This window comes from Polyodon spathula, chromosome 12, assembly GCF_017654505.1.
Source record: "Polyodon spathula isolate WHYD16114869_AA chromosome 12, ASM1765450v1, whole genome shotgun sequence".
Classification (NCBI taxonomy): Eukaryota; Metazoa; Chordata; class Actinopteri; order Acipenseriformes; family Polyodontidae; genus Polyodon; species Polyodon spathula.
Window position 1 is genome coordinate 26,912,350 of NC_054545.1, and position 25,338 is coordinate 26,937,687.

A 25,338-nucleotide genomic window follows, 5' to 3' on the forward strand; every position below is an offset into this window, starting at 1 on the left:
GATTTAGCCTTTTGCAGAACTGTTCTGTATTAAGTGAGTGCTGGTATCCCAGTCTCCAGAGATGCTAAATCTTACATAATCGGTGTCTGATTATGTAATCCCTTTTGTTTACTCGACTAAAATTCAGTTCAGTGGAGACCTGATTTGGGGGAAGTTGTTGAATTGTGAACCTCAGACCAACATAATCCATTGTGTTGAATTAAGGTAAGATTTACTTCATTTCTTGGCTTTCTGCACTTGTCAAACATCTTCATATGTCCGTCCTTGAACATTGTGGTAATAGAAATTACAAGTGCAAACAGTACAACAAAGTAGCAAATAGTATTTGCGATCATTGTCGTTTTATTGAGGTATACAGTTCTAGCAAATCTTTAATTAAATGTGCAAGGTATGGCAGTATATTGTCCCACCAAAATGTAGCATCAAGTAGTTGACAACTCGGTTCTTTACATTCATAAGAGCATTAAGTCATAATGCATTCAAAACAGATGTGAATGTATTTAGAAGAAAGGCAAAAATACATACTGACATAAGATTAATTGTTGGGAATAGCGTAGACAAAGGTGGAATTTGTTTGAAACTTAATATTGCTGTTTTTAAATTGGCTGCCTTTTTGCACACTATTCACCTTCCAATAGTACAGCACGAGTGGTTTGAGAATGGATATTCTTGCTGTGGATATGTACGGGTCAAGGCTTGCATACTGCAGAAGACTATTGGTAAGGTACTTGCTATGTGTATCAACTGGAAGGAATGTGTTGAACTTTGCAAATCAATGGCTTTGAGTCTCCCAGGAGATGAGGCTATAGAAATGATTTGTGTGAAAGCACTCAAGTTAGATTTGTAAAGTTCAAATTCTTCCCATCATACTTCAAATGTGTACAGTAGTTTGCATCACTAACTTGTTAAGATTAGGTGACCTTTATTGTAAGCGGTGATCTTTTACAGCATATTCTACATATGTAAGAATTAGAGGTGCTCACAAACGTGTTACGTTTTTACTGTCATACTGGCATAGAGAGGCCATAAACTGACAATGCAAAGATGTTTTTTGTCATTGCTGCTTTTCACTAGATCGGGCTGGTGCTTACTTTAATAATAACACTGGCTGATATAGCCAACTGTGTTACATGATTTAGGCAAGACAAGAGCTGCATCTGAACTTAGTCAAAGCAGCTTGACACACACAAGACAAACACATAATGTTCTAGAAATTGTAATAACCTATAGGAATGGCTTCAAGCATCATGCAATAAGCAAGGGGTCTGAATGGGGTAAAAGGTTCAAATACTGCAAGTCATTTTTATTTACTCTTTTTACTTCTTGCTGTTTCATTAGTTATGAGAATTTTCAATCGGCAGTTAACAATTTGGTAATTCCTCACCTCCCACCACGCAGAGTGTTTTGTCGTCTTCCTGATTCGGCACTGGGGGATGTTTGTGACCAAATGAGTGTGCTGCCTGGGGCAGGGCTTGGACTCCTACTGTTAACCTGACTGGGGAAACGCTTGTGATTCAGAGGCATGTTTCCAATACAGGGAGCATGCAATAAGCAGACTACTACAATTAAAATTATTTCCCTGCCAGACACCCTTATTGCGCTGCAGAAAAGATTTGTAATTGCACAGCCCTTTTCATTTGATTTTGGGATATAGGTTTCTAAGATGTAACCAAAAGCTATTTATGCAAGTTTCTCTGCTAGCCAAATATGGTATGCTAAACTATTGTCAGCCCATGATTTACAGAACAAACCCAAATTAAATACAAATATTAGATAGGACTTATTCTGGAGCAAACATAACCATGTAATAACTAGGTAACAACTACCTATGGCTTCTGTTTTTGCATTGCAACTACTACTTGTAGAAGTAATTCCATAGACATGGCTTTTTCATCTACTTTGTCACAGGTAATGAACCAGTTATTTCAAAGTAATTACATTGATAGTGATGTCCTGTAATCTAAAGGGCCACCAAACAGATTAAGTTGCAGGCTTCTTTTTCTTTTTATGGAAGTATGTCCATCAAGCCATTTTAATTTAATATATTAGAAAGCCCTTGAAATATGATTTTAAAGTTACCATCCGCACAACCTCTGCCCTGGCACCATTTCATCAAGCAGATGTGGTTTATGAATCATCAGCCACAATTACATGATACAGCTCTCCAGAATGTGGCCCACTTGAATTGGAAATGACACACTATTAATCTGCTGAATATACTGTTAATATTGTATATACAGAATTTGTATGTTGTAATTTACAATCAACACCCACGAATCAGAGTTTTAGTATGGTTGCATAAAGTGCAACATTTCTGAAATATGGAGGAACTCATTTCAAAACGATGTGGGTCATTATATCAGCAAACTTGTGCTGGAGTTTTTCTCTTTTCAAGAAGCCATTCGTTGACCCGAATGGGAGCTGCTAAACTCGGAGATGAATAGCTGCATCTATGTGCGAAAACAGCAATGTCAAAAGAAATGCAGCCAAAATCTAATTAATAGCTTTTGGTTTCTCAGCTGTATGTGGCTTATCTTGCAGGTGACCTAGCAATAATAGCAACACAGGCTATCATGAACTGTAGTTTTAACTTCAGATTGTGGTACACTAGCTGATTACTACATTCAAACTGCAATGCAATGTAGCTCTGCTAGGTTAGAGTGCATTGACCATTGCCTGCAAAGCTGTTCTGGTGGTTTCTGACTTGCATTTCTCTTTAAACTATGCTGTCACTATTGTCATTAAATGGTGTATACCGTGCTGGATAACATGGCAAACTTATGGAAGTGAGGTAGGTAGTTTGCCAGATTAAAAAAAAAAAAAATCTGGTGTCTTCCTTAGATAAGTATTCATCCCCTTTGCTATGACACTCCTAAATAAGCTCAGATGCAACCAGTTGCCTTCAGAATTCACACAAGAAGTTAAATGGAGTCCATCTGTGTGGTTCACATTGTTTTAGATTAAATACACCTGTCTCTGTAAGGTCCCACACTTGAGTAGCAAATATACTACCATGAAGACCAAGGAGCTTTCAAAACAACTCTGGGATAAAGTTATGGAAAGGCTCAGATCAGGGGACTGGTATAAACAGATTTTAAAGCCATTGAATATTGGAGCACAGTCAAGTCGATCATTACGAAGTAGAAGGTATATTGCACCACCCAGAATCTGCTTGGAGCAGACTGTCCTCCCAAAATGAGCAGCAGAGTAAGAAGGGCATTGGTCAGAGAAGCCACCAAGAGGCCAATGACAACTGTGAAAGACCTACAGCGTTCCATGGCTGAGATGGGAGAAACTGTCACAAATAGCTGAGGTACTCCACACCTCTGGCCTGTATGGAAGAGTGGCAAGAAGGAAGCCGTTTCTGAAAAAAGCCATGTAAAATCCCGCTTGGAATTTGCAAAAAGGCTTGTGGGAAACTCTGAAAAGGTGTGGCAAAAGATTTTGTGGTCTGATGAAACAAAAATGTAACTATTTGGCCTAAATGCAAAGCGTTCTGTCTGGTGCAAACCCAACACAGCACATTACCCAGGTAACGCCATCCCTACTGTGAAGCATCGTGGTGGCAGCATCATGCTATGGGGATGCTTGTCAGGGTAGAGGGCAAAATGGACTGAGCTAAATACAGGCAAATCTGTTGAGGATGAGGAAAACCTGCTTTAGTCTGCAAAAGACCCAAGGCTGGGACAGAGATTCATCTTTCAACAGGACAATGACCCCAACCCAAGCACACAGCCGAAGCGAATGTGAATGTCCTAGAGTGGCCCAGTCAAAGCCTGTACTTGGACTTGAATCTGAGACTCTGTGGCAAGACTTGAAGATTGCTGTCCAGCAACAATCCCCATCCAACATTTGACAGAGCTTGAACAATTTTGCCAAGAATGGGCAAATATTGCATAATCCAGATATGCAAACCTGGTAGTGACTTACCCCAGAAGACCCATAGCTGTAATTGCTGCCAAAGGTGGGTCTACCAAGTATTGACTCAGGGGGTGAGTACTTGTCTAACCAAGATATTTATTTTTTTGTTTTTCATTAACTGTTTCACAATAAGAAAGTGAAATAAAGGAGTGCCATTTGAACTCTTGTCTGTTTAAGCCCATGTCCTACCTCATTATCACAAAACAACTGAAGCTGTGTCTTTTAACACATTTTATAAACCATTGCACAGGGTCTTTTACTGTAGTTGCATACAGGATTACAAGTTAGATCCATTCTGTAGATTTGAGTAAGCTTTAGATTTTTTTTTTTTTTTTTGAGATTGGCTGACTGCAAAGCTCATGGTGAAACCTGCAGTGGATCAAATGTTTTGCCCACTGTTTTCATTTTCAATAATGACACTATAGCTCTATACTGGGACCAAGAGCTACTGTAAAAGGTTAATTGCACATCTGGTTGTGAAAAAGCAAAGGGGCATCCTCCATCCATGCTACTCCAGCCTGATAAAAGAAAAGTCAAAATAAACATGACTGATTGACTGGTGTAAACTGCAGGCCTGAGGGGGAAATAAGTCAAAAAAAAAAAAAAAAAGCTTCTAAAGTTGTGTAAATTGTGAGCAGTGAGTGGCATGTAGTGTGCTCTTAAGCATATGACTGTTACTTTTATTAACTCTTTTTATTCCACAGAAGGACAACAAGGACCTTGGGAAAGTGTAGGTAACTTACACAAGCAAAATAAACAATATCAAACAGTATTCTTCAAAGGGGTCCTTTTTCTTATGCAATTGTCATTAAAACTCCAAAATAAACTCCCCCCCCCCCCATGTCTTCGGTCATAAACAGATAAGAGAAAATAAATAATATGTTAAAAACAGCATCAGCAGTAACACAAATCCAAAACAAAATTCACACAAGGGTGCAGAATTCAGTACACAAATTGTCAGAAATTGGTCATTTTCACATAGAAAACAGTTTTCCCCTCAAATAGATGTGTTAATTTGAGTTAGTTAATCAGCAGTACCCGTTAACAGCTTCTGCCTGAACTATATGAAGCAAGCACAGAGTACAATGTTAAAGGCCATGCGGGACTGTACCTCAAAACCTTCAATGAAGACAATTGGAAAATGGTTTGTAAAGACAGTTGTGGCAGAAGAAAAATGTTAGAAAGCTCCATAATCAGGAGAAAAGCATGTTGAAACAAAGTAGTCTAAGAATTAATTTCTGCTGGTGGTAGCTGCACAGGTGTTGTCCAATCATCAAAAGTCCAAAGCACCTTTGACCATTGTTCCATAGTCCAGTTTGTGTGTTCTTGTGCGTATTTTAGCTGTTTAGTCTTGTTCCCTGTTCTTAAGAGGTATTACTGCAACATATCCTTTATGTCCTGATTTCAATAATGACCTTCGTACTGGTGATTTCGATGGAACACCTGTGCCTTCTGCTAGTTCTGTTGTCAATTCAAGTACAGTCAGTCCTCACACTTACGACACAATTGGTTCCTGAAAGTCGCGTTGTAAGTCGACGCGTCATAAGTTGAAGCAAATTTTCCCATGGGAACAAAGTTATAAATTTTGGTTACGTTACTGACTCTTCAGCCAGATAATGTAGTTTTACAAAAATGACCTGTTATATTGCACTCCTGCAAATATTTAACTCTTTACACTCAACCTGGTGATTATGCGCATATTACTCAGACACCTACATTGCTCTTATCAGAAAATGTTAAAGGTAAATTTAAAAAAAAAAAAAAAACACTAGACAGTGTCAGGGCGGCCACCAGGCATGCGCACATGATGCATGGCTCGGGTCTCACCATGTCGAAATGCCGTATTGATGTTGTACAGTCAAAGCAGGGTAATAATGCAAAAGACAGAAGTGCCGTGTGTCCTAAGTCGAGGATCGCCTGTATTGCGCATCCTTGTTAGACAGCTTTGTGTAATTATATTATTCCTCCTTCAGCATTCTAATCGTAATTTAATTTTTTTTTTTTTTTTTTACCTAGAATAACGTCTTGGATTTTGTTTCTCTTCTAATCAAACCATATCTCTTTTCAAAGGCAGCTCTTGCTAAAAGTTTAGCATCATCCTATAGAATTAACAACTTTTGCTTTATAAAGTCGAATGAAACTTGCTGAATAATGTTACGTTCATATATTAAATAGCATACAGCTTTGTAGTTTCTATATACTACTACTATACAAAAAAGACAAATTCAATTTTGAAATCTAACACAGTTAGGCCCTATAATTGCATTTAAACCGGCTTAAGTGTTAAAGACGGTTAGCGTCTACGCTAGGAGGTGATTAATACTGTACTCGAGACCACCTCAAGGGTAGTCAAGTCTGGTTCTAAATTGGATCGTATCAGGTAGTGCGGTTTGTCAGAAGTGTGGACGCTGCAATACATTTTTTGTGTATCCTCCATATCCCAAAATGCTTTCTGATTAATTTTTGGCGCATGGACATTACAAATACATTAATCAGAACAGGCATCTGAAGAAGTTGAAAACTACTATCAATACTGCTGTAGCGTATACAATTTCTGAGACTTGTTATAAAATGGTGGATCATGCAGCGACGTGATCAGATGCAGAAATCAAGACATTGATATCTGGATCGATGAAATTGGCCAAGGAGAACTTCAGAGTTCAAAACAAAATGCACGCATTATGATAATGTACCTTCTGTTTAAGAAACAAAGCCATAATGTTCATGCTAAGAAGCACTGTGTTAATCCAACTTGAACAGGATCATCACGAATCTGATTTGGTATGCTGCAATCTCTATCTTGTTTAATCTACCTGTGATTACTTTGCATACGCTGCAATCGGAATGTCTACTGGCTTTAGTCTAAACAAGTGGACTAAACCGGCTTAATCCACTAGTTAGACACATCAGGTGGACTAAATGTGGTAACACTGTAATTGACACCTAAGGTTTAAAGCAAATAGATGAATTCAGGAGTGTGAAAACACTGTTTTCCTGGACCAGTACAACCAACAAGCCACCAGCATCACACTTGCTTCATAGTACATAATAAAAGCAGGGGGAGTCAAAATGGCAGCCATAACAATCTCAATAAGACATATATAAATTGCATGTATTGCTATATCCTCTAAAGATGCATGCAGCATATACATGAAAATGTTGGAGTAGATGCTAGTGCTCCCTGCCTCCTTCTGATTGGTGTACATGCAACCACCTGACACCCCCTGGCTGTGCTAGAAAAGCTGGAGTGATGCTGGTTGGAATGTCACTGGAATTATGAACAGGCTGCCAGGAGTGCTAAAGACGTGAGATGAGCATGACAGTGAACTGCAAGTCTATGAGCTGCACACCCTCCTTTCAGCAGAGAAAGGTAAGAGCTTCCTATCTTATCCTGCTTGTGTGGCTGCTGCTGCTGCTTTTTTCTATTGTGGATGACATTCCATCACATATGGCTTTCATCTCAGTTAATACAGTTTATGTCAAATAATCTGTTGCTTTGATTCACTTGTTTGTCCAGGTCTGCAGTTTTTGGTTGGTGGTGCACTGTGAGAGATCGGTGGACTGTATATAAATTCATACTGAAAGACATACTGAAACAGCATTTTAATGTCCACTCTTTAATAGATATAATGGAATAGAAAATGAATTTTCATGCATTACATATTAGCGTGTTAAAAAAAACCTTGACAGTTAAACCTTAACAGAACTGTTGTATGCAGTAACCTTGCTAAATTGATTTTAAACAGGTACCTAGCATGTTTGACTTGTGTTATACAGTATAAACTAACTAGATAGGTTACATGGTTTTAAAAGGGAGGTTAAGAATGGTAATTTAGAAGCTGGTTGACGTTCTGCAATGTAACAATTGGTTTCTTTGAAATGAATTGAAAGATACGAATTTAAGGAGACTGAAACCTACACATTCAAACAGAGGGTTTGATTGACTGTTAAACTAATCGGCAGCAAAGCCTTGTGTGAAAAATTAGTATTCTGAAAAACACTGTAAAGGTATTGTTCAAATGTAGTTAAATTGTTTTGCTCAGTTCAAACATATTTTGAATGAATATATTGATTTATAGTTAATTCTACCTACAAAATTGAGTGTTAAAATTTATTAAAGTAGCCAAAAATATGTATGAGAAATATTGTAAAACTTCCACATGAAAACTGTGTGTGTGTGTGTGTGTGTGTGTGTGTATGTATATATATATATATATATATATATATATATATATATATATATATATATAATATATATATATATATATATATATATATATATATATATATATATATATATATATATATATATATTCATAAGGGCTATTTACCAGATTGGTGTGCTTTTAGTCCAGTGCATTTGTGTGTTTTTTTTTACATTAATATATCCCACAGAAAGTTTGGAGGGCAAATGGTTTTATCCCTCATACTACTCAAATAAGAGCTGAACATTCAATATGGTATTCGTAATGCTAGACAACATGCAAGAAATGCATACATTAGACATTCATTCATAGATTTGTTAGACTTGCCTATTATTTGTAATGTATTGAACATTACCTCATTTGTCAAGTTTCTGGATTGTGTGTGTGTAAATGTGTATGTAAATAGCTAGTATTTGTCGTGCAGTGGTGTGCTCTTACAGGTTTTCTCTCCTTTGTGATTTGATTGCTTGTGATAGTGGTACAGTCCAATTAGAGGTTGCCTTGCCTTCAGGTCGTGTGTGTGTGAGCAAAATGTGGGACTGCATGTGTGTTTTGGAATTTGCTCCAGTGGAATGGTTAGGGTCTGCACAGTTGTAATTTGGCTAAGTATAATATGTAGTAGTTGTTGTAAATGGATGTTTATACTTGTGTAAATAGTGGTGCACCTCTGTTAATTACCACATTATCCTAATTGTTTGCTGGTATTCAGCAGTGAATTGTCTATGCTTTGGAACTTCGAATTCCCTAATGTTTGCAGTGAAATTGATGAAAATTGACCCTATTTTGCACTTTGGTCTTGAAATAGCATTCAAAAATATTTTAAATTGGTGTAATAAATGGAAAGTGTATAAATCATTGGCGTTTGGACCTGTTATACAGTAGCTGAGGCTTTGCTGACTGCCATTTTGCAAACCATTGATTTCAGTGTTAATCTGTGCAATTGTGTGTGGATGTGTGATTTGTTTGAAGATGTGTTCCTTGCAAAGGGGTGATAGAAAAATAATTAGAGCAGCTGAATAAAACATTGATGATTTAAAGCTTTAAGTATTCCAGGACGTTGTTTCTTGCTCTGTAATAGTGCTCCCTCGCTATAAGGCTAGTTTTGACCACAGTGACAACTTTGCAGCTTTGGTGTAGGATGCAAAACCATGCACAAGCCATCTTGATATGGTCTTGTACACTAACCTCATGTATAAAAGCTACTGAGCCATGACCAATTTTGACATTACTGAAAACTTGTGTACTTTAGGGCAAACTTTTAAGTGTAAAATTAAAATAACTGTTAGAACTAACATATTTCCTACTAAATTCATATGTAGTAATTAACTTACTCATTTTACTCATTTTAAAATATGATTTACTATTGATGCATCATCAATAAGCAAAGAAAAAAGGGCAATTAATGTTGACCATTAGCACTTTTGCTGTTCAAGGGCTATCCCAATTCCTAGTTTCCATTTGATCACAACTATCTTTTGGATTCAACCATTCAATTGAGAAGGAGCTACAAGTCTGAGTGGTCAAGAAGCAGCAGTATGTTTTGGTCAACAGCACTGTATCACAGAAATCTGTTTCATCTTCAATTAAAAATAACCAAAATGTCTTCATTACAGAAAGGGCACCAGTAATAATATTGCAAGATTTAAAAGTCTTCGTTATCGCACATGTAACACTGTTTTATTACTATGTTAAATACTATATACCCTTGACAATCAACCTTTCAAAGTATATAAACATTTCAAATGAATGGCTGTTGTGAGCTAGGTGTATGGAGAAAGCTACCTTTTAAAAGGAAATGGAAACGCATGTCTTCAGGTTATTGCAAACTATACTATTTCTCTATCTTTAGGGGATTGTAATGTTTTTAAACAAAAAATGGTTAATAAGCAATTATATATTTCACATTGGATCCATGTGACAATTGGGTTGTTCTAATGCACAGAACTTAAATAATGCATAACAAACCTGAGAACTCTTATCCACTAATCAAATTCCATAGCAAGTCACTGCCACAACGTTAACCACAGAACTTTCAAAAAGATTGTCTCAAGAGCAAAAGACGGAAAGCAAAATGTAAAAGAAAAAAACATGTAAATTGTAGATGTAAAATGTTTAAAAACACTACTACAAACCCTGTTGACCTGACCTTCATGACCTGATCAACTATCAGATGGTACCCTTATAAATGTTTTTCAAGCTAAATTTAGTTGACCGTGGTGTGCCATATTTAATTACCATATTTCCCTGTGCTTTACAACATTTACCTGTGCTGTCCAGCACCTTCACAATGCTTTATTACACTGCTTTTTCTATGCTATCCTTCTTGGTATCCTTTTTTTTTAAATGTCCTCTAAAAAGATAGTCCCAGTTTAAAAGTAAAACATTTATTAATATAAACCACAGAATTTTCATAAAGTAATTTAAGTGGCACTGTCACACAGTGGGGGGGGGGGGGGGGGGGGGGATAAACTATATATATATATATATATATATATATATATATATATATATATATATATATATATATATAATATATATATATAATATATAATATTTGTATTTGTTTATTTAACCAGGAGATTTACACATTGAGACTGGGGGGTCCTGGAAAGCATAGAAACTTTCAAACACTGTCCAAAAGATAATAAGACTGCCCAATGTTTTTTTTTTTTTTTTTTTTTTTACAATGGTTTTAAAATGTCCATTTTTATGTTTCCTTATCGTAGCAATTCCTCGTAACCGCTCAGGAGAACTGAAGATCAGCGGGCATCCTCCGATACCACCTCCAAGCAAATTGCCTGGCCAGTAGACAGGGGTGGAAAAAGTATTCCTCCAGACCTCCAGTATGTATTCGCGTCGGATATTATTCACCTTTCCCTGCTTGACTATTATTGTACACACACTCTGAACACAGTCTGTCAATGTCTACTTCCTAGCTGTCCTTACTGTATCTATTTAAATTTAGAATAGCAAATTAAAGTAAAAAAAAAAAAAAAAAAAAACTCAGTTGAAAATTGTGCTAATCAGCGGCTATAGCAACTACTCTATGGTTTTATTCACAAATTCTAAAACCAATGGATGCAGACTGACATTCACTAGCAACAGACATGGCACCTGTTCTCCGACCAGCCCTTCGAATAAACTTCATGAACACAACAGCACGATTACCAAGAACACTTAAAGTACATAACATACTTATTTAATTGGCTGTACAAACATGCACTCAAAGTATTCGATAACAAACACTTCACAAAACAGGGTACGAACAGCTGCATGCTGGTAGAATATTTTAATTAAATACCTTACTGTATTAAATTGTTATTTACGCCGTAACTGGAAGTATCGTACAGCGTCCACCGCTTGGATTAAACCAAAGAGACTCTACAGACTACAGATTTTTTGAGAAAACCGCATTACACTACTCCTGGAATACTGAGGTAAACTGAGCAACAAAAAACTAGTTTTCATAAATTCAGGATACAACTATTAGAAAAACGTAATTTTTTAAAATTCTGTTTAACGTATCCATATTCTATTAGCATTTGAGCCCTCAAACCTTCTCGTCTTCGGTAACTAACTGCATGAAGCAAGCATTACCACACGATTAAGCCCACTTTTTCAGGCTCAATGCTTAATTTAACTCTCAAGTTAGGAATTAATTTAGTCACAACCTTTATCCATATATAATAATAAAGAATTCATAAAACAATTCTAGCATAAAATGTTTAAATGTGAAATCCTGTTTTGCTTGTAGATTCCTGTTACTCTACTAAACTACTAATACATTCTCCGCAGCTAAACGTTGTGTTTGTTGATTGGTTATTTTAAAAATCAAAATGGTCTCTGATTGGGCATCAACATATTATGTCATCATCAAAGTAAGCTGACACTGCATGCCACTCCCTAAGCATCAGTGTGCTGAAAGCTTGAGTAAGGAGGTGCTTCTGGGAAAGTTGTGGAGTAAAAAGTACAATATTTTCTAAACAAACGTACTTCAGTAAAAGTACAAGTGTCCCTCACCCCCCCCCCAAAAAAAGTTAACTAAAGTACAGATCCTGAAAACAAATACTTAAGTAATATAATGAAGTATTTCTACTTTCCACCCCTGCCAGTAGGGTGTGCTGCTATGTGTTAAGGGGAAGTCATCCCTGCTGATTTTTCATTGTTATCCCCAGGGAGCACCAGAGCCAATGAGATGCTCCATCTGGAATCCCCAACGAATGTATAATCTCCCTGCCCACCAAGTTGTGTAGTGTGAGCATTATACTGTAGTTTTATAAACTGACCTACCAAATCTTTATCCTGAAGATTTCAATTTCACTATCCAACAAATTAGAGACCTGGGATTCTACTAGAAACTATAACCTGAAAAAAAAGAATGTAAGGTGACACCATAGCAACTCTAATATAATATACATTTGCTACACTTTTTTTGTTTAAGATAAAAATGCAAAATGAATCCTTAAAGATTGAGTCAACCCTCCATTAATTTCCACCACCTTTGTTTAAAGAACCTTGCAATGTGTGAGTTTGACAGGAGTCCCACACTCATACTCACCCAAAGCAAGTGCACAGTGCATCTTCATGGTTGCTATGGTGACATCTTCGTGACTATGGCCTGCATAAAATAAGATGACTTCGACAGTGGGAAGCAGTAGCAGCACCAGGAACATTGCCATTTTTTAACACTTTCCTAAAAAACAGTTAATGAGGAAATGAGCATTGGGATGAAAACACTGTGAGGGGGAAACAACATTCATTTCATGATATATGCCTGAAGGATTGCTACTGTACCTCCCAGAATTTTCTCTTTGTCTGTTTGGTATTAAAATTGCATAGCAACCAGGCTTGTCACTTCAATCTGCATCTTCCCTGCTTAAAATACTTATTCAGGACACATTGTTCTAGATTTAGATTGAATTAGGGAGTGGAAGTTTTATTTTACAGTGCTATTGGGATTCCATTATAATGAATTACCCAGATGTAACAGTTCCAACTCTATCTGACTCGCACCACAGTACTGTAATCGGTGCATAAGAATGGCTTAGACAAAATAAAAACTTTAACATTGTTAAAACTGTCTCTTCAATACACTTAATTCAATGCAATTAATTTAAAGATTGTTTTTTGTCAGGAAATAAGGAGAATTGTTTATTGACCTCAAGATCTGTTTTTTTTTTTTTTTTTTTTTTTGGCATTTACTAGAGCTACTTACAGAATTTTGTCTCTTCCATGTAACCATTGTGTTGAAGAATAAATAAGTAAATAAAGCAAGAAAATAATAAGGATTAGAACAGCACTAGCCCCCTTGGTTAATAAAGCTCAGCATTCTCAAAGCAAAATATGTCTGCCTAGTTTGCAGTGTAGTCTGCATCATTTCTGCTCATTCATGACTTGGTTTCCTAGACCTATTCCACCAGTATCAATCTGTTTCTACATCTTTTGGAGTAATTTACATGAATGAAGAAATTACAAAAGAGTAAGAAACCACTGAAATGTGCTTAAAGAGCATGGGTCTGAACTATAACATTTAACTAATATATTCTTCTGGTTTGAAACAATATATACTAAGTGATTCAAGTCATCACATCCTAGTGACTGCATAAGACAGAAGTTTTTAACCTTAACGTTACCTCAAAAGGGCTCTTAAACATGTCAGTTTACCTGTCCTGCTGCAAAAACTATTAGTAAGAAATAACATCTTGAGCAAATGTGGAGATTCTTGCATCCATTGAGTTAACATTGCAGGGGGAATCTATTCGCAGAATGATGTTGTTTTGGGGGTAGGGGTTGAACCTCTTCATGTATTTGATTCAGTTTTTCAGGGGGTAGGCTGTGGTGCATGCTGTTTTAGTCCTGTGTGAATCAGACTTCTCACATTTACCTGTTAAAGAAGCCAACATGAATATAAAAAGTTTCAGGAAAATCATAGTATTTCTATTTGTTTCCAATGCTTTGGGGAAAAAAAATAAAACATTTATAGAACCCACTATTTTATAGATTAATTTAAGAATATAACAATGTCATACACTTCAAGGCTTATCCCAAGTCAGCCCTTTTGCATTAATGACAAAAAATGAACCTTCTCAGAGGAATGCTAATGTTGCATGTACAGTAGATTGAGAAAGGATTTATCTCCATGGGGTCTCTCAGTACCGTAGCACTGCCTGTCCTGTTGCTATTTTTCTTAGTATTTCTGATGAGCTGTATTCATTATTGATGGGCACTGCTGTTCTAGACAAGAGTAACCAGAACAGCAGGTGTAACTGTGGCACCCACAACCCCTGCTGAACCCTTCCGCACCCCTCTTGAGACATCATCCTCTTTCAATTGTAAAATTAAAACTTAATTAAAACACAACCTGCTGTTTATTACATAACAATCTATGAAGGCTTAATTGGTTCTTTTCATAGGTCCACAGCTGGCTTTAAAATTATTATATATATATATATATATATATATATATATATATATATATATATATATATATATATATATATATATAATTAGTGCCTATAGAAAGTCTACACCCCTTTTCAAAATTGTCACCTTTGTTGCTTGCATTTAATGCTTGTCTACCATTTTGTGATTGATTTGTACTTTTGCTAGACCACCTGGCTTTAATGTTTAGTTCTGTTGAAGAAAGGGCATAACTAAGATCCGATTCCCTTCATCGATAACACAGAATATTTTTTGGTGTCCGCTTGCACTGTTCTGACAAACATTTCTGCACAAATGTTTACTAGAAGACTTCATTCTGTTTTGGAAAATACACCACACAAGAGTTACACTTCTGTTTTTACATACTGTAAATAAATCTCCAAGGCACAAACACTGTCCTTTATATAAACTCATTTGTGTGCCATGGTGTGCTCACTGCGTTGTGAAATGTCACCCATGTGGCTCGCCTGGGACTCTGGGGATTGGGATGTCCTGATTTCAACTTGATTGTCTTGCCCTCAAGCAACTTTAGGACCGGTTAAGAGTACAAGGAAATAAATCGGTGACAAAATGTTGTGTTTTTTTTTTTTTTTTTATGTTTTTGTTTTGTGGTAGTTCTTGTTGTTAAAATCACCACAATATACACGTATTTGGTTCTATTCAGTTTTATTTGTTATTTTTTCTTAGGCCTGTTGTGAATCTATTGTTGAAATATAATCCACATAAAGTGCAGACTTCTGATTTTGCTTTATAAAGACTCCAGTGCTTCTGATACAGTGTGAAGAACCCATGTGTAAATGTTCAACTGGAAATGGAATGAAATCACTTTTACCTTTTACCAAACTGTGTTTACAGTTTAATCTGACTTGGACATCGACAATCTAATTTCACTGATAGCCTGGAATATGAGTTGAGCTGACGTAAGAGCAAATGGAAGTTTTGCCTATAACCAGGAAAAGGGATAGTTGAGCAATACATAGTTTCACTTCGCTCACAGGATCAGAGGATGGGTCTGAAATTTACAGGTGTTAATACTTAGTGGGTCCTATAATGAAGGGCCCCAGTACCACAGTAGAGAGCATAGTACCTTGCAAAAGCTCAAGCTCAGCCGCCATGATCTTGCAGTGCAGCTTAGTGTAAAATCAACTTTTTCTGTTTATCGTTGTTCATTAACATTGATTTCTGCTTAATAGTTGTTCAATTCCCCTCTCCTTTTATTAGATACTGTATAAACAAAGTAATGTATTGGATAGCATGCATTGTTTCAAATCATTTATGTAATAAAATGTATACTAATTTTAGTGCAGAATCCCATTTCAGCCTTTCTGGAAAAGCATATCTGTGCCAGGGGTTGTAGTGGAGGCTGGTTGTCACACTTTAGGGTTTTGCTAGCTTGCTAAGGACCCATATCCCAAGTTAGTGAGTGTATCATCATCTGTGGTCAACAGGAGGCTGTATAGAAGCTGTCTGTCACTACATCATACTTAAATACATGTCTCTAAATAACTGTTTGTTCAGATGTGACGGAAGCCGATGGCAATTATTAATATCGATGGCATGAGTCTTTTCATGGTTTTTTGCCCCCTGTTTTATTTTCTTTTGCATTTTTACCCTGAGATTTCAATAAACTGATGTAGGTTAACTACATAAATGTTAGACATCAACGTGTTATTTAGGGCATTTGTTTTTTGCATTGTATTCTTCATACCTTTGACACAGTAATGGCTAAACATGCAAACTGTGTACACACAACACTGAATGCATATGTATTGTAAGTACACATCCCTCTAACCCATGAAGTGTCATTGTCCTCATTTGAGAAAAGGCTACTTTGTAATTTCTTTGAGAATTTAACTGGCATCTACCTGTTTTTTTTTTTTTTTTTTTTTTTTTTTTTTTTTTTTATTTTCTCTAACTATATTGTTAACACCAAAAGTTAAATCAAAACGCAATTGATATTGCAATATAAAACAAGAAACTGAAAATGATCAATTTCTTGGTGTTTTCCTCCCCACAGTGATGATAAAGCTCAATAGCCCGTGTGTAATGTCACTGCTCTGATTACAGGCACGTCTAATTTGACAGTCGTTTTTAGCCAAAGCAAAAGGATTTCATTTTTTCTAGAAGAAATATTGATTTATAATGTATCAGATTTCATAAATACAGCTTGTATTTGGTACTTAATAGGTTAAGTAATACAAAGCAAAAATCTTGTCAAAACCTGTCTCTGAAAATGTCCCTTTGCACTTTCTTCCAGATAGGGATAAAAAAAAAAAAAGCCTGGCAAGTTCATATATAATGCACATTACCAGTATTGCTGACAAAGCTCAGAAATCAATATAAACATTAAATGAAATGGGATTGTCATTTCACAGTAGCAAATTAATAAAAAAAAAAAAAAAAAAAAAAAAAAAAAGCATAAGCACTGCATAACTGCAAACATGTCTCGGAGCATATTAATATTCTGCTAATGTGCAGAGCCAGTGCAAGGGGACAAGTCCTCACTCCCATGAGCTGTTTGATGATTAGCTAGTACATCAAGGGAGTTTACTTTAGAGGATTCCAGTGTGAAATACAGGGTAAGAAATATGTAGTGCAGGTGAGGAAGAAAAAGCAGTCCTAATCTAGTAAGATATTAATAGTGGAGATATTTGAGAGATGCAGACACAAATTCATTGTATACACTGTATATTGGATACAATTTATGTCACTGACATGGATAGAAATACATTATTTCAACAGCTTCAACCTGCATATGAAAGTGTTAATGAAAGCAATCCCTTTATAGGTACTCAGATTCCAAACATTACATTTTGGCATTGCCTTATGCCTTACAGCAGGGTTTCCCAATCCTAGTTCTGGGGGACCCCTGTGTCTGCTGATTTTCATGCCAACTGTTCTTTCTCAGTTGCTTAATCAAACCCTTAATATAACTTAATCAGCTTAATTAGTCTTACTTGTTTTCAGCTTTTAAACAGTTGAAGATTTCAAGTTAACTATCGAATTGTTTAAGTAACTTGAAATCGGCAACTTTTTAGGAGCTGAGAACAATTAATTAAAAAGGTCTAATTAAGCAAGTGATACTTTACAGCTTTTACTATAAGGTGTACATGCTATTGCTGTATTTGAATAGTTATCAGGTTGTCCACCCCCAGAGGCTCTCCTATAGTAGAAGCACTGCTGCCTGGAGTACAGACTTGTTCTCTTACAGAGTTTGGGAGCTCAGCTCAGGCTAGGTTTCCTCATTGCGGTTCAGCCACCCTTACTGGTCAGGTGTCTGACTGACTGGTCCAGGTGGATGAGGTTGACTTTCAAGACTGACTCTTGCTTCCAGGGTTCAGTAGCTATGTAATTGCTGTTGCTTAGATGCTGCATATTAACAGAGGTCATTTGGCTTGACAGTGATAGTCGGCTAATCTAGGCCTCCTGATCAACAGGTGGGTTGACTCATCAGTCTAATAATAGATTTTCTGATTGGGTAGAAAGAGGGCTGACGTCTATATGACGGTCTACAAATTGATGGCTAAATATGAAATTTACAATGGAAGTTGCTTTACCTTTACAACTACCATAGGGTATATTTGCGAAAATGAAAATGGCTTTTCTTACTCTTTTGCTCAATTTAAGGACATTTTCTGTGTCTTAATTTCTTAATGTCGGCACCATCTCTAGGCAACTTCAGTCTTCAGTGTAATTATCATTATGACATGATAAATATCAAAATATGATAGTTTAAAGATGGCATTTAAATGAAATTATTCCAAAGAAGTAAAAATGCGCCTAACAGGATTCGATACACATGGCAAAAAGAATGTGGCATTTCGGCAGATTTACTGTACCAAGGTGAAACAGCTCCACAATAAATATTTTTAGCCATCATTTGTAGGCAGCCCTTGTTTTTTTTTTGAGCTGAATAAAGCTTTACAAGGAACACCTCCAAAGATCATGCTTTATAACTACAGTTTGAATAGTAATAATATAAGGCTGGTGCAGCTATGTGCTTTGCTCTGTCTTGAGGTGTCTAATTTATTTTCAGCTAACTTGCCAAACCTAAAGGTTTAGGGGGCTAAATGTCAGGGGGAATCAATCACTGTTAAACATAACCTAAAAAAGCACAGGCTTGTTAAATTTTGGGCTCGTGAAATTTAAGGTTAGAATATTATTGTTCACCACTGAGAACAGTGTACAGCAAAGTGTGGCCTATTTATAAGAAACTGATAGGCAACAGGAGATGTCCTTTATCAACTCTGGTAACCATTTTAAAATCCTTCAACATTCTGGACTAAATAGTGTTATTTTCACACTTTAGTGCTTGTATGTACAGGAGATGATTTACGACGTTGAACAAGACTGCAAAATAAAACCAAATAACTTTCTATTAACTTCAACATCAGTATTCTCACTTGCATGGCTTATCTGAATTATCTAGTGTGGCAGAGCAGAAGCCCTGCACATGGGAATAAGAATGTGTTTTGTATTTTGATTATATTTTTGTAGCTATTCTCTCAATATTTAGAGCCAAGCACTCAGATGGCAGTAGTGTGTGTTTTTTTTTTTTTTTTTTTTTTTACTGAGAATTGCAGCTGCTGATTTGGACGGCTGCGGTTCCTTGACTGGCTGGTGGACGTATTCCGGCGGAGCATCTTGCTATATAAGGAGGACGCTGACACACATCGAGGCTGATGAGCCAATCAGGACTGTCCATGCTAACCCCGGACAACAAGCATTTATTTCTTGTTTACAGTTGGTGAAACAAGAAACCAAACCTCTGCCACATGGGTGGAACCTGGATCAAGGTTTTTAAAACGAGTTTAGAGATTTTTAAAAGTACAGTGAAGTGTGTCCGCAGGACCGCCCTTTGTAGCGGGAGCAGTCTTTATGACATTTTTTATTTTTAGCTGTTTTCAGTGTTTAATTTTCTCTTCCCCTTTTTGTACATTTTTTCTGTGCACCCCTGTGATCTACCATTGTTGGTAACATCAAATGGTCATGTAAACCTGGATGCCAACTCATCATTTCAACATCAACTTCCTGTGGATACCCACAATCCCCCTTTCACATACAGACTGACCTTTTACAGAAGTGCAGTTCTCTCTACACTCTGAAACCGCCGACAGTACTCCTAAATACAATACTTCTGAGTAGAATTCACCAGCAATTTCTAAAGATTGTGCATGTACTGGCATGTGCCACTCATTGCATTTATTGGTACCAAATGAGCAAATACTACCTACAGAGTTCTACTTCTTTCCAGAACCTTGTCGTATAACTGGACTGAGTTCTAGATCAGTTGTATTACAGTTCTAGGGCTTTCTAATACTGTATAATAACAAAATGTGGGCAATACATTAAAATAATTGGGGTACATTCCATTACTGAGAACAGGAAACAATACCTAATCCACAGATCAGTCTATTTTTAAGATGCTTACATTTCAGTGACCCTCTTCTAGCAGACATTACCATTATTCTACAGGACACAAACGATAATTGTACATTTTATGCTTCCACAGGTCATTTTAAGTCTGTCGGCTCTGCAGAGGAAGCCAATACATTTCTTAGCACCTTGACTCTCTAAAGGAGGTAGCTATGGACCCAAAGGTAAGAATTTATTACGGGGTGCACAAAACCTAGCAACAGTACTGAAGTTGATTGATAATCGCACTTTTTAAATCAGTGTTGTTAATATTTTACAGTGCTGCCACTGTTTCAACAGTACCCCTCCTTTTAACAGATATACACACAGACTGCTCCTCTTCCTGTTAACATCCAGTTCGTAGGTAATGGCATTTTTACCTAGCCATTTATTATTAGGTTGGAATTCGTGTACTTTATGCGAGTGAAAGCAGTGTCAGATTTTTCACAGCACTCATTTCCTCTTCAAACTGTGAGGATAACTATGCAGCAATTTAAAAACAGCAAGTGGCATCCGTGGATTAGAACAGTTGAATATGGAGAATCATTCAGAATTGAATCAACATAACCCTTTTGGTTAGCACCTACAAGGGTGGTACAGCTAAGGAGCCATAGCTTTTCTATGGAACCTCTTCTTTATTTACTACTAATCACTTCTTTATTAATGTAACATGGAAATGTTGCTTCCCATTGCTCTTGTAAGTCACCCTTGTGGAGTAGAAAGTAGTCCTGCACATGAAGAAGGAGGTGTCACGTTATATACACTGAAGCCCTGGATTGCAAGAGATTGCCTGGACACATCCTTTTACAGAACTCCATTCATATTAATGGAGAGTGCTCTTCTCTATCTGACAGGGAGTTCTGCCTTCAATTAGTTATCCAAACATGAGTTAATCTCAGCGTCACTCACTCATGACTTAACTATGATTAAAATGGTAGACTAGTAACATCTACTGGAGAAACATTAGTGATCTTAATTCACAAAATACAAATATACTAATAAGCACTGGTTTTGAACTCCCTTAGGTAAACCACATCTGGTACTAAATCCATAGGTAGTCCAAAATGAGTGCAAATTGGGGCCTGCGAAACCAGACATTATTATATATAAAAAAAAAGGATTAGGTCTCAAAGTAATGTTACAGAAGTATTACACCCACAACCAGTATCTAATTTAACCTATAATCTCTTTGGTACTAAGGTTACATTAACCTGTCAGAGTGTGTTGCTTATACTGTATTGTGAATCATGCTGAGATATATATATGTGTGTGTGTGTTTTGTGGCTGCCTATGCACAGGTGAATGTAATTGTTTAATTGGTGTGAGGATTGTGTTGAATGGTATGCTTGTTTTATTGAAAAGTGTGGAATGTGGCCAGGTGGTAATTAAATGATTGTAAATTACCCCTGGTCCCACTGCCAGTCATGTTAGCATTACATAAGTGAGCATCTGTGTATGGGTTATATCATGCTTGCTTCTATAACCAGTAATATGCTTTACCAATTTCTGGTTGTACTTTAGGGATTGCAAAAGTCAAAAAATGACAAAGACCCGAGTTTATAAGCACTGGTACAGATTGTTTACAAATCATTATAAAATGGTAGTTTACCCTGAAGGGCTTAGTATACAGGTGGTTCATTCTACAAGAGGACAGCAATGACCAGACAGCCAGTTCACCCAGATCACTGTCCTTCTGTGTTTTCAGTTTCTGAACATGGAAATTGAGTGCACTCTACTTATGGACAAAAGCAAAATGACTACATCTATACACTGTTTTACGATATGGGGACAATTGGCTGAACAAACACGCTGGCAAGTTTTTATGCCCCTTCGTGTGGTGCTATATGCGCATCAATAAAACCTATAAAGGGGTTTCCTGGTACTTTTTAATTAAACAAAAATGTTATGTACTTATACAGCTCTGTGCAAGAGCTTTATTACCCTTGTAGACTGCAGAGTGTGTTTGACAAGCTGCTTAATGTGGACTACTAGACTTTGTCCCTAGATGACCACGCTAAGAGGAGTTTACTGTATGTGGCCAGTTGTATCCAGGTCTCAGTCTTATTTTCCTGTCTAAATAAATACAGTGCTCCCCCTTTATAATGCAGTAGTCAGGAGCCATTATGATAGGGTGCTATTTGTGTTCTGCCTTATTGCAAGAGTGCTAGTGGAATGCCATTATTGAGCAAATGGAAGCCACAACCAAACTTCATTATAACCAGTTTCCTGGTATAAAGGGCCGGCTTACAACGAGGGAGCACTGTAGTTCAAATGGCCTGTTGTGTTGTAAAACAAAGAAATAATGTATTAACAGTCTTTGTCAGTAGTTTTGTAACACTAACACTAGTTTTCCTTTTACAAAAAAGACTATAACTAGTCTATTTACAAAAAGGCAGTCTCTTTAAAATACTGTAGTGAAAGACCTATTTGATAGTGAAGAGCTGCACAGTGATTTACCCATTTATTACAGTAAAATACAATTAAATGAATAAATAAATGTGTGGTTTAGTAAATGATTTGATGGGAAACGTTTGAGTTGTACAATGTAAATGAGTTATGAAGAACTGCACTAAAAGTTAAAAACTTTTTTGCAGAATATTATCAGTGCATAGCACACCTTGGGTCAAGTTCTGGAAATGTCAATTTCTCATTTTTAATCTGGCATTTCGTATTTTCCTGTCAGCATGGAGGGCTGTTTTTTAAAGGTCTGAAGTTCTTGTTTGCCCCGCTTTCTCTCAGTGCCAGTCATCTTCCCCTCAGAAACAAACAGTGAAGAATCGATCCAAATCCACTGAGGAGATCCAGCAAGCAAAGAAGGTAATATTGTTATCTTTGTTACACAGGAACTTATTACTCTATCTGCTCACTAAAGCAGGTTTGTGTGTGGTGTGTGACATTTGTATAATGTAGCTTGTGTTGTAGCTAACACAGGTCTATATAAAGCCTCCACACAATTAGTCTTCAAGTCTTTTCAGAAACAATGTTGCTGGGATAGCTAGTAAGCATGGCAAATAATGATCTAAGGAGAAATAACAAAAGGTAATCATATAGAAAACACATAACATGATATCAAACAGGTAAGTCACTCAGCCATTCATTCCACAGGTACAAATTAATATAGAATAATTCAAGGTGCATATTGAAACAATGGGTCCTATTCACAAAACATTAACAATTATTTTAAGGACAGTTTTTTTTTAAACCATTTTTTTTTTTTTTTTAAATGTAATCAGGTTTTGTGAACTGTTTCAAAAATGTTTAGAAGTTTATTCTTATCTAGACATTCCTTAAAACTGTCTTAAACTTTTGGGAATAGAGTGCAGTGTGGCTGACATGCATCCACAATGTGTCTGCATAATTAAGTTACATTGCTAATTTACCTATGTGATTTAATCACCCACCCGGTTGCTTATTGATAGTTGCGGATACTTATTTACATGCTGCCCCATGTAATGCTCTGATTTGATATCTGATGTTGTGGTTGTAGAACAAACTACCTAGATGTCTTTAATTGATGCAATGGTCCAGTTAAGCCCTGTTTGAAAAGACCCTGAGACTCTTGCAATGTACCTGAAAGTTATTATAGAAGGATCTTTTTTATTGTATTTTCTTTGCTTGTTTGCAGGCTTTCCACACGCCACAGAAGTCCCTGCCAGGCAAAACGGAACTGGAGAAGCTGAAGGTCAGTTCATCTCCTAAATTCCAATGGATTTCCAGAGATACAGTACTGGGAATCTAATGATTCAAAAAGGATTAGGTGAAATGAAGACATACTATACAGTAGTGTATCTATGCCAATTGTCTGTGAGTCCCTGCTGAGGTCATATTGCTTACTCTTTTTTTGTTTAATTTTTTTCCACTTCAGGAGTCCAGTGAAGTCTTGGAGACATCAACTTCAACTGAGGAATTAACTGGAGCAGAAGAGAACTGAAAGACCAAGAGCAATTGGCTTGGCTACTTTTTCCCCTCAATGGGTTCATTATTTTTCCAGAAACCAAGGAATCTTTGCAAACTTATTTCTCTCTTAATTCATTCAAAAAGGACCAGGATACCATATTGCAAGTGTGGTGGGAGGGTTTTGCCTTTTTCATTCTTGCTATCATGTTGCAAATGCAACGCTGATGCAATGCCATTGTAATGCCAGTTCACCTGTACTGAATGCACAAACAGTAAAATGACTTGGTATTGTTCATGTGAAGTCTTGCCATGAGTTGGCTTGAGTGCTTGAATAGGTGACATCTTACTAGCCAAGTCTTATTTTGTGTTGTTGAATGGGTTTTTCAAACCCTTCAATATGCTGTACTTACCTTTTTTTCTTTTTACCCCTTATCATTTTAGAGCTATTTGTAAAGTCTTGGAAGATAAAACAAGGGCATAGCTCCATTTTGCTCTGAAATACCATATTCCTTCGAATTTAAGATGCAATTTTTAAACCAATTTCTTCTTCTCAAATATCCTACGCCTTAAATTCGAGTATACAAACAAAAAATAATCTGCGATAACTACATTTTTTTTTTACAATTTAATCAGGCAGTTTTTATTTTCTTGGCTGGGCATTTTGAACTCCATTTCCCAACATCCCCTGCTGAGAAAGAATGCGCTCAAGGAGGCTTCCAGCGTCAGTTCGTATCTGGTTTGTTGTTGCTACACAAACACACACACACACACACACTTCTTACATTTTCTATAACGTCCAGAACGATCCTCAATGTCTGCATTTACTACAGTCAAGGCAGACTTTATTCATTTTACAACTGTGTTCGTGAAAAGGGAGTTTTTATGTTTAAATTGGATGTACAAAGTTAATTTTGACGGAGTTGACTGTGTAGTGCAGCATTAATTTTTCATGATTCCTTCATTTGGCCTGGCATGGTTTTCAGGCGAGTAAATGTCTTTTACTAGTGTCACAAGCTGCGACTATAAAGTTTAGTTTTATTGATGTTACTGTGGTTAATATTACATTACTGTTCAAGTTGTTCATGTATACCGATTCATAGTAGTTCATATTGTTGTGAAGCCCTAAATATAATGTAAAAAAATAAAGATTCATAAGGAGCCATAAGTGTTATATGTAGTATGTTTGCATCAAAGACAAATAAATAAATAAATAAAAATCCATTCTCAGTTCTTCTGCATTATATTTTGCCATTAAACTCTTTCATGGATTGACGTTCTGTGAAATAAATGTTACATTTACTGAAATGAAAACGCTTTTAAAATGGCAAATTCCTATTGGGTTTATGTTATTTTAGATTCTTATGATTTTTTTTTTAAATGTATTAATATGCAGGACAGCCACTATAAGATCATTACCTTTATTAAAAATGTGCAGGGATTAATCTACTGATTTAATCAA

At 36.5% G+C, this 25,338-nt stretch overlaps 1 long non-coding RNA gene across 3 annotated transcripts; it reads left to right on the plus strand.

Moving 5' to 3' along the window:
• The first annotated feature begins 8 nt into the window (after positions 1 to 8).
• LOC121324046 lies at positions 9 to 25,142 on the plus strand. Of its 3 annotated transcripts, none has more exons than XR_005951209.1 (6): positions 9 to 204; positions 10,853 to 10,969; positions 20,080 to 20,167; positions 22,722 to 22,799; positions 23,608 to 23,664; positions 23,848 to 25,142. It is a non-coding gene; the product is annotated as an uncharacterized LOC121324046 (long non-coding RNA). The 3 variants fall into 3 exon arrangements; XR_005951210.1 differs by lacking the exon at positions 9 to 204 and adding an exon at positions 637 to 719; XR_005951208.1 differs by lacking the exon at positions 9 to 204 and adding an exon at positions 7,127 to 7,291.
• Positions 25,143 to 25,338: the final 196 nt, after the last annotated feature.